The following is a 9,496-nucleotide window of genomic DNA, read 5'->3' as shown; positions in this document are numbered from 1 at the left end:
CAAACAGAAAAACTAAACCGCAAATCTCAGGCACAACTGAACAAAGAGCCTCGGTCTAGAGTGCTTTTTTTTTTTTAGCTGAGGGAAGCAAAGGTTTTACTTTCACAGATATTTGTTTGTTTGCTTGTCCCCTTTTAAGTGAGAGTATATTTCCCAACACGGGGCAGAACAAAATACGTGTGTACTTTGTTCAATGCATGAGTGTAGGTGACGTGAAGTTGATTCCATCCATCACCATGTTGTTCTCCTTTCCCGCTGTAGATGTTTTTGCTTGACCTCTTCCTCCTCCTCTCGTATCTACACTTTGCTATACCCTTTCTTTTTCTCCCTCCATGTGCTGCGTTTTTCTTTCCCAATCCCATTATGTTAACAATTGGATTTGTGTGGAGCCGTCTGCCTAAGCTACCAAAGCCAGCTTTTGAATTAAGCTCTTCTGGTGGCATCCCTCCCTAAAGATACACAAAAGACTTACTGCGTGATGGATGATTGGAGAGGGGAAAATGAGAAGCTCTAACTCACCTGTTAGGGTGCTATAAGGGGGAGTTTTCCCCCAACCCTTTGGAGCCTCTCTCATCCCCACCTTCTCCCTTTGTCTGTTTCGAACTGACCCTCAAATCAAACAAAATGTTATGCTCCGAATACAACAGGTGTAGACCTTACAGTGAAATGCTTACTTACAAGCCATCAACCAACAATGCAGTTTTAAGAGAAAAATGTATAGAAATAGATCAAATAATTAAGGAGCAACAATAATATAACAGTAGCGAGGCTATATACAGGGGGCTCCGGTACAGAGTCAATATGCGGGGCAGCCGGTTAGTTGAGGTAATGTGTACATGTAGGTAGAGGTAAAGTGACTATGCATGGATAATAAACAGAGTAGCAGCAGTGTAAAAATGGGTGGGTGGGGTGGGGACATTGCGAATAGTGCGGGTAGCTATTTGATGAACTGTTCAAGAGTCTTATGGCTTGGGGGGGGTAGAAGATGTTAAGAAGCCTTTGTGACCTAGAATTGGTGCTCCGGTACCGCTTGCCGTGTGGTAGCAGAGAGAACAGTCTTTGACAAGGGTGGCTGGAGTCCTTGGTAAATCTTTGGGCCTTCCTCTGACACCGCCTGGTATAGAGGTCCTGGATGGCAGGAAGCTTGACCCGAATGATGTACTGGGCCGTACGCACGACCCTCTGTAGTGCCTTGAGGTCGGAGGCCGAGCAGGATGCTCTCGATGGTGCAGAACTTTTTTAAGGATCTGAGGACCCATGCCAAATCTTTTCAGTCTCCTGAGGGGGAAAAGGTGTTGTCTTGGTGTGTTTGGACCATGATAGTTTGTTGGTGATGTGGACACCAAGGAACCTTAAGCTCTCAACCTGCTCCACTACAGACAATTTCTTTTAATTTCTTTGTATTTATTTAACCTTGATTTAACTAGGCAAGTCAATTAACAAATTCTTATTTACAATGATGGCCGACCAAAAGGCCTCCTGCGGGGACGGGGATTGTGACAAACCTCTTCAGGTTAGGAGAGTTTGTCACAAATGAAGTGGGAGACCATCACCAAAATCACCTCAGAATGAGAGTTATTTTGAACAGGACAGTACCTGTGTTGGTTCCTCCATCCTGGTCCACCCAGGCCGCAGCCGGGGTCAAGGATAGCAGGGTTCAGTACATGAATCGGGTTCTCGGTAGTGTTGGTCTAAACGCCAGCAGCTAAGTCCAAACAGTCCAGGTCAAATCCAGCCGACATATATAAACTAAAAAAAGAAAAATCCTCTCACTGTCAACTGCGTTTATTTTCAGCAAAATGAACATGTGTAAATATTTGTATGAACATAACAAAATTCAACAACTGAGACATAAACTGAACAAGAAATGGAATAATGTGTCCTTGAACAAAGGGGGTGTCATAATCAAAAGTAACAGTCAGTATCTGGTGTGGCTACCAGCTGCATTAAGTGCCGCAGTGCATCTCCTCCTCATGGACTGCACCAGATTTGCCAGTAATTGCTGTGAGATGTTACCCCACTCTTCCACCAAGGTACCTGCAAGTTCCCGGACATTTCTGGGGGGAAGGGTACCTGGAAGGGTACCACATGAGGGAGGAGGATGTCTTCCCTGTAACGCACAGCATTGAGATTGCCTGCAATGACAACAAGCTCAGACCGATAATGCTGTGACACACCGCCCCAGACCATGACAGGCCCTCCACCTCCAAATCAATCCCGCTCCACAGTACAGGCCTCAGTGTAACGCTCATTCCTTCGACCATAAACGCAAATCCGACCATCACCCCTTGTGAGACAAAACTGCGACTCATCAGTGAAGAGCATTTTTTGCCAGTCCTGTCTGGTTCAGCGATGGTGGAATTGATCATTAGAACACCATTTTGCAATTATATTAGCACAGCTAAAAACTGTTGTGCTTATTAAAGAAGCAATACAACTGTCCTTCTTTAGACTAGTTGAGTATCTGGAGCATTAGCATTTGTGGGTTCGATTACAGGCTCAAATAATGGCCAGAAACAAAGAACTTTCTTCTGAAACTCGTCAGTCTGTTCTTGTTCTGAAAAATGAAGGCTATTCCGTGCGAGGGAATTGCCAAGAAACTGAAGATCTTATACAACGCTGTGTACTACTCCCTTCACAGAACAGTGCAAACTGGCTGTAACCAGAATAGAAAGAGGAGTGGGAGGCCCCGGTGCAAAACTGAGCAAGAGGACAAGCCTCACAAGTCCTCAACTGGCAGCGTAATTAAATAGTACCCACAAACACCTGTCTCAATGTCAACAGTGAAGAGTTGACTCCGGGATGCTGGCCTTCTAGGCAGATCTCGTAGACACTCTAATGTACTTGTCCTCTTGCTCAATTGTGCTCCGGGGCCTCCACTCCTCTTTTTATTCTGGTTAGAGCCAGTTTGTGCTGTTTACTTGTGTCATGCACAAAGAACATTCCTAACCGTCTTGCCAAAACTATGGTTTGTTAACAATAAATTTGTGGAGTGGTTGAAACCAACCTAAGTGTATGTAAACTTCCAACTTCAACTGTGTATATGTATATATGTGTGTGTGTGTGTGTGTGTGTGTCGGAAGCTTACATACACTTAGGTGGGAGTCATTAAAACCTGTTTTTCAACCACTCCACAAATTTCTTGTTGGCAAACTATAGTTTTGGCAAGGTATACTATAGTTTGGCACGGTGTGTGTGTGTGTGTATATATATACCTCACCTGCGACCCATAAGACAATTAAATTAATATGTTGACAGTCTATTAAATGAATTGTCTGACTCCATAAAGATTATTTAGCAATATGCAAGAGACTATAGTTTAGTTACAGTAGTAGAAAGGTCTAGAAAGAACTAAGAAAATATTTAATTAAAATGTTTAAATGAATGGATTCACATACGCTTAAGCTACAGTAAAAAGCATTACAAAGCATTAGTCTAGGCATGATCGGAGAGTGAGAAAAAGAACACAATTAGACCCAACCAAATCATGAGAAAAAAAAAGATAACTACTTGACACATTGGAAAGAATTAACAAAAAAAACAAAGCAAACTAGAATGCTATCTGGCCTCAAACAGAGAGTAAACAGTGGCAGATTACCTGACCACTGTGACTGACCCAAACTTAAGGAAAGCTTTGACTATGTACAGACTCGGTGAGCGTAGAATTGCTATTGAGAAAGTCCGTCTTATGCAGACCTGGCTCTCAAGAGTGGAGAGGACCACAAAATTATGTGGAAACTGAGCTGCACTTCCTAACCTCCTGCCAAATGTATGACTATATTAGAGACGCATATTTCCCTCAGATTACACAGATCCACAAAGAATTTGAAAACCAACCCAATTTTGATAAACTCCCATATCTACTGTGTGAAATACCACAGTGTGCCATCACAGCAGAAATATTTGTGACCTGTTGCCACAAGTAAAAGGCAACCAGTAAAGAAACACCATTGTAAATACAACTCATGTTTATTTATTTTCCCTTTTGTACTTTTAACTATTTGCACATCGTTACAACACTGTATATAGACATAATGACATTTGAAATGTATTTATTCTTTTGGAACTTCTGTGAGTGTAATGTTTACTGTTAATTTGTATTGTTTATTTCACTTTTGTTTATAATCTACTTCACTTGTAATGACAATGTTAACATATGTTTCCCAATGCCAATAAAGCCCTTGAAAGGGAGGAATAGGGCGAGAGGGAGGTCATAGCCGGAAATGCCATGCCCAAAGAGTCCCTAAGTGTAGGTATCCATGCCCCCAAGGGTGTAGGTATCTTACCAGCACAGGTCAGGAACAAAAATAGAAAGAGACAATGAATCTAAGACCCTTTTAAACATCCGAGTTGTTTGGATTCAAAATCTGAGTCGTTGACCAATAGCATTACTGTGAAGTTAACCTCCAATCAGATATTAGACCTTATAGTACAGGACGAATAGACAACAACACCTACTCCTTTACAGAATGGGGGATGGTGAGATCAACACAGTGAAGGCTTTTTTTTACGCCTTTTGCATAGAGGGTTGATAAGTCACTTCGGGTGATAGGCTGCCCTACAAAATCCTCCCTGGAACAGATCTGATTCTGCATCAGATAAAAGTGTTAAAAACTGGACGGCCAGCCCTGTAGTCACTAGACAATCTTCAGACCAGCAGGTCATGGTTTTAGCAGCATCACTTCAGTGGTGTCCATTTGCGTGGTACCATTGTCTTCTGCTTTAGACATGCAAATGTCCTTAGGTAACACCTTTCTGCAAGCAAGCTAGAGAAGGAATGCTCTGTTCTTCCCTTGAGATCAAAGCACAGAACTGAAGGTGCATCGCAAAATCACAGATTAATTCACATTTCACTGAACATAAAACAGTCTGTTTATCTGATTGGATTGATCAATAGCAACTTCAGACGTAGTTTTATCAAAACAGTCAGATTAATATAAAATACATCAAAGCTCACTGCATCATATAAGAAAGAATATTTGAAATTAAAAACTCTCCTCCCTTTGAGAGAAAATGGAATAGCCTTGAAAATGAGAAAATAAACAAAAGAACCAGACTTTTTAAATAATCAAGAACAATTCCTGAAGTTAAATCAGGACTTCAGGGCAACTGAAAATGAAATGTATTAGCATCTCAGTATACAGCACCCAACATTAGCATACCAGTGGTGAAGGTTCTACGGCCATTTTGTTAGAAACAAGGCAATGACTTGACTCATAGCACACGCACATCTATACATACAGATAAGACTTAGCCATATGCACTTCGCAAATATTATGTGAGTAACAGGTGGCAGTTCCTTTTGTCTAGCAGTCTGTATACATAAAAAAAAGCACATTCTCAAAAGTAACCTACATCTCCATCACAAATGGATGTAGAAATGATTGAGTTGCAAGGGACGAAATAATTAACAAATCATCGTCACATCATCAACATCCTACATTTTAGGAGAAAGCTCCTAATCTACTTTATGCTGCAAGTAGACTCGAGACGGTCAGTCCCTCTCTAAATCCCAACATCTCTGCATAGTAGAGAATGCTGAATTCCTGAGAAGACAAATGATTTTGCATATAGTGTTGATGAGTCACTTCGGGGGCTGGGCAACCCTACAATAGCACACCAGAGATTGCAATAAACTGATCAAATAAAGACAGCCCTCCTACAAACCTATTTCACACCATAGGCCTGCGGAATTTGCATGACAACTTTTCTTTCAATTTTGATTTCGGCACAAATGGAAATGTGGCATTCACTCGACCATTGATTGATGTTTCAGCATTGTCTCAGTGAAGAGTTTGGCGTCCGACATGCATGTGCAGTTTCAAGCCTCCTAGAGTTAACGGCAGGCGGACTAGCAATATTCACTGTTTTAATATAGATAAAAGCCTAAGCTGGAATGTGAAGCTAACTACAAGCTGGCTAGCATTAGAAAACCCAGAGTAGAACTAGCTTGCATCGTAGTATACCCCTCGGGACAGTCTGATTTCAATTGTCATAATTTGGACCCCCTCCTCTCTCATTTTTGGCTTGCTCCCCTGTCCTCTCCTTTCTGATCCTAACCCAACATTCCCATTATCTGCCTCGGAGCAGATGGCTAGGCTAGAAGTAAGAGTATTTGGGTATTAGGGTTAAGTGATCAAGCTCCTACTTCCCCAACTGGCTTCCCAGCCTCCTGGGCCCATGCTCCCTCTCTCCCCCTTGGACATCTTGGTTGCTCAAACACAATCACCATTAAATAAAACACCCAATGACATCTGCACTCAACATAAACATAGATGGTCTTTAATGGGATATTCTTTGTAAAAAAAAAAAAATGGATCTACTGTTCTCGCAGTAACAGCTTAACTCTTCCATTGACGCAGTACACGCTGAGTGTACAAAACATTAATGACACCTGCTCTTTCCATGACATAGACTGACGAGGTGAATCCAGGTGAAAGCTATGATCCCTTATTGATGTCACTTGTTAAATCCACTTCAATCAGTGAAGGGGAGGAGACCAGTTAATGTCCACCACCCAAAGGACATCCAGCTAACTTGACACAACTGTGGGAAGCATCGGTGTCCATTTAGAGTCTATGCCCCAACGAATTGAGCCTGTTCTGAGGGCAAAAGGGGGGGTGCAACTCAATATTAGGAAAGCATTCTTAGTGTTTTGTAAGCTCGTTGTATAGGGAAGAATCTCACGCAATCTAATCTGGGAGAAGGGATTCCAGTCCACAGACTAACTCCTTTCCCAGTAAGCGTTGACCAATGATGGTACTGTTGGTTCACAGCAGATTCATGATAATGCATGTGCTCCAGTGGGCTGTGTGATGATCCAATCCCTCTTACAATGTCATAACGTCAAACTCCTCCCTCCTCTCGTCAGGCAGTTTGGCACACTTTACATGCCAATTAACACACACTGCAGGCACACATTTTGTGGTTGGATTTCAAGTCTGCATTGGAATGATAAGGAGCATGTCCAGGGCATTGAATTAGAGGGTTTAGGGGGTTTGCCTGTTTTGTAAGTTCTGATCCATTCCATGTGTGACACTTGGGCTGTAGCCAAGCCTGTAAGCATGATATGAGATGTCTTTCTTATTGTCAACACAAACGTAATGGTGACTGTTCTTATTTCCCATAATGCAGTTGGGATATATGATTGATGATACATGTGATATGAGCTGAAGTGTCCCAATATGCCGCTGCAGAGCACTAACAAAGGAGGTCGACTGATGAAATATCGTCGGTGGTAGATGAAAGCACGACTGGCTGCAGGACAGACATTTGTATTTATTGAACATACTCCATTTATTGAAGGCTGTCACAACAACTTGACAGAAAGTGTATTCGGAAAATGTTAGATAAATGATTCAGAATGTATTTGGACAGTGAAGCTAAACACTTGAATTGGTTTCTATTCTCCAGCATTTAGGGTTTGAGATCAAATGTTTCATTTGAGGCGACACTACAGAATGTCATCTTTTATTCAATTTTTTTTTTTTTAAATACATGCCTGTTTTACGGTTCATGACTTCTTCAAATGTAAAATACTGAAGTATTTGGACAAATTCACTTATAGTGTATTAAAGTAGTAAAACGTTTAGTATTTGGTCCCATAATCCTAGCACACATTGACTACATAACGCTTGTGACTTTACAAACAGTTTGGATGCATTCACAGCTTGTTTTGGTTGTGTTTCAGATTCTGTTTTGCCCAATAGGAAGTGAATGGTGAATAATGTAGTGTGGCCTTTCGGAGTCACTTTTATTGTAAGTAAGAATAGAATGTTTATGAACATGTCTATAAATTCATGTGGAAGATAACATTATTATGCATAATCATGAATGAATTGTGAATGATAAAAAGTGAGAAATAGGGAAATATATCATAACAACCCCCCCCCGCTCTTCCCTTGTTACTGGTATTGGTGAGAGGTTAGCATGTTTTGTTGTAACTTTATTCATGATGCATTGTTTTTCGTAATCATGGCATTATCAGCATCTTATCTACTCACTCACTATTAACAAGGTGTATGGTTTGTTTAAGTTTGCAATCATTGTTGTTTGTCTTTTTTAAATTTAACCAGGCAAGAGCAAATTCTTATTTACAATGAAGACCTACCCCGGTGATGCTGGGCCAATTGTGCACAGCCCTATGGGACTCCCGATCATGGCCGGATGTGATACAACCTGGAATCGAACTGGGGACTGTAGTGATGCCTCGTGCACTGAGATGCAGTGCCTTAGATTGCTGTGCCACTCGGGAGCCCTAGACATTTAGTGCCTTCAGAAATGATTCACACCTGTTGACTTTTTCCACATTTTGTTGTGTTACAGCCTGGCCAACACACAATAACCCATAATGTTACAGTGAAATATTTTTTTTCTAATGTTCTACAAATGAATTAAATATGAAAAGCTGAAATGTCTTGAGTCAATAAGTATTCAACCACTTTGTTATGGCAAGCCTAAATAAGTTCAGGAGTAAAACTTTGCCTAACAAGTCACATATGTTGAATGGACTCACTCTGTGTGCAATAATAGTGAATACAAAGGTTTATCTTTGGGTCAAATCCAATAGAACACATTACTGAGTACCACTCTTCATATTTTCAACCATACTGGTGGCTGCATCATGTTATGGGTATGCTTACTCTGGGTTAAGTTGATGGTAAGCTAAACCTCCTACATATTTCTGTACTGAAATAAATATTACCACCTTTTAAAAACCATGTCTATCTTTATTTCCCAAACACAATTCAACACAATCACAATAGATTTTTTTGCATTTTAATCATATTAACCATCTCTTAGCACAGGCTTAACATATAACAAACACTTAGTACGTTTTTTTTAACACTGTTAACATAGACCAATCCCTGTTCTTAACTCATATCACAGCGATAATGCATTACACCTGGGAAGAAAACACTTACATTTTTCAACTTGCCATTGGCTCAACTTACCCCAAGGTGAACATTTTGACTATATTTAGCCCATAAAGCTACAATGATGCACTTTCATGTTAGGTTTAGGACCTTATATTGAAGCTTATAGAGACCCCAATTGTTCAATGTATAGAACAATCTTAAAAGTATCTACTTTGGTTTAGATACAAGCATCATGGAACCTCTAACGCAATACATTTATATAACTTGGTGAAAATCTGTTTTTGGATCTAACTTGCTTATCACACTTTCCATGTGATTTCTTCCTTCCAGACTCTGAGAAATTCAGATTTTTTGGTCAAATTATAAACATTTTGTATGGTTTCCTAGAAACAAGGATGGCTCAATTTACCCCTTTGGCTCAATTTACCCCACTGTACCCTACTGCCACCTCATGTAAAACATTTCATCTCAAATCCAAAATACTGGTGTTTAGAGCCACATTTAAAAGTTTTGCTTCACTGTCCAAATACATACGGAGGGGAGAGTCCAGTTTTAGACAATCTAAAAGTGGTCATGTGTTAATAATTTGTGGCTGGTTTCACTAACATTGATAGTAA

The sequence above is a fragment of the Oncorhynchus nerka genome, linkage group LG15 (genome assembly GCF_034236695.1).
Source record: "Oncorhynchus nerka isolate Pitt River linkage group LG15, Oner_Uvic_2.0, whole genome shotgun sequence".
NCBI classification, from domain to species: domain Eukaryota; kingdom Metazoa; phylum Chordata; class Actinopteri; order Salmoniformes; family Salmonidae; genus Oncorhynchus; species Oncorhynchus nerka.
Note: the sequence above shows the minus strand (reverse complement) of the source record.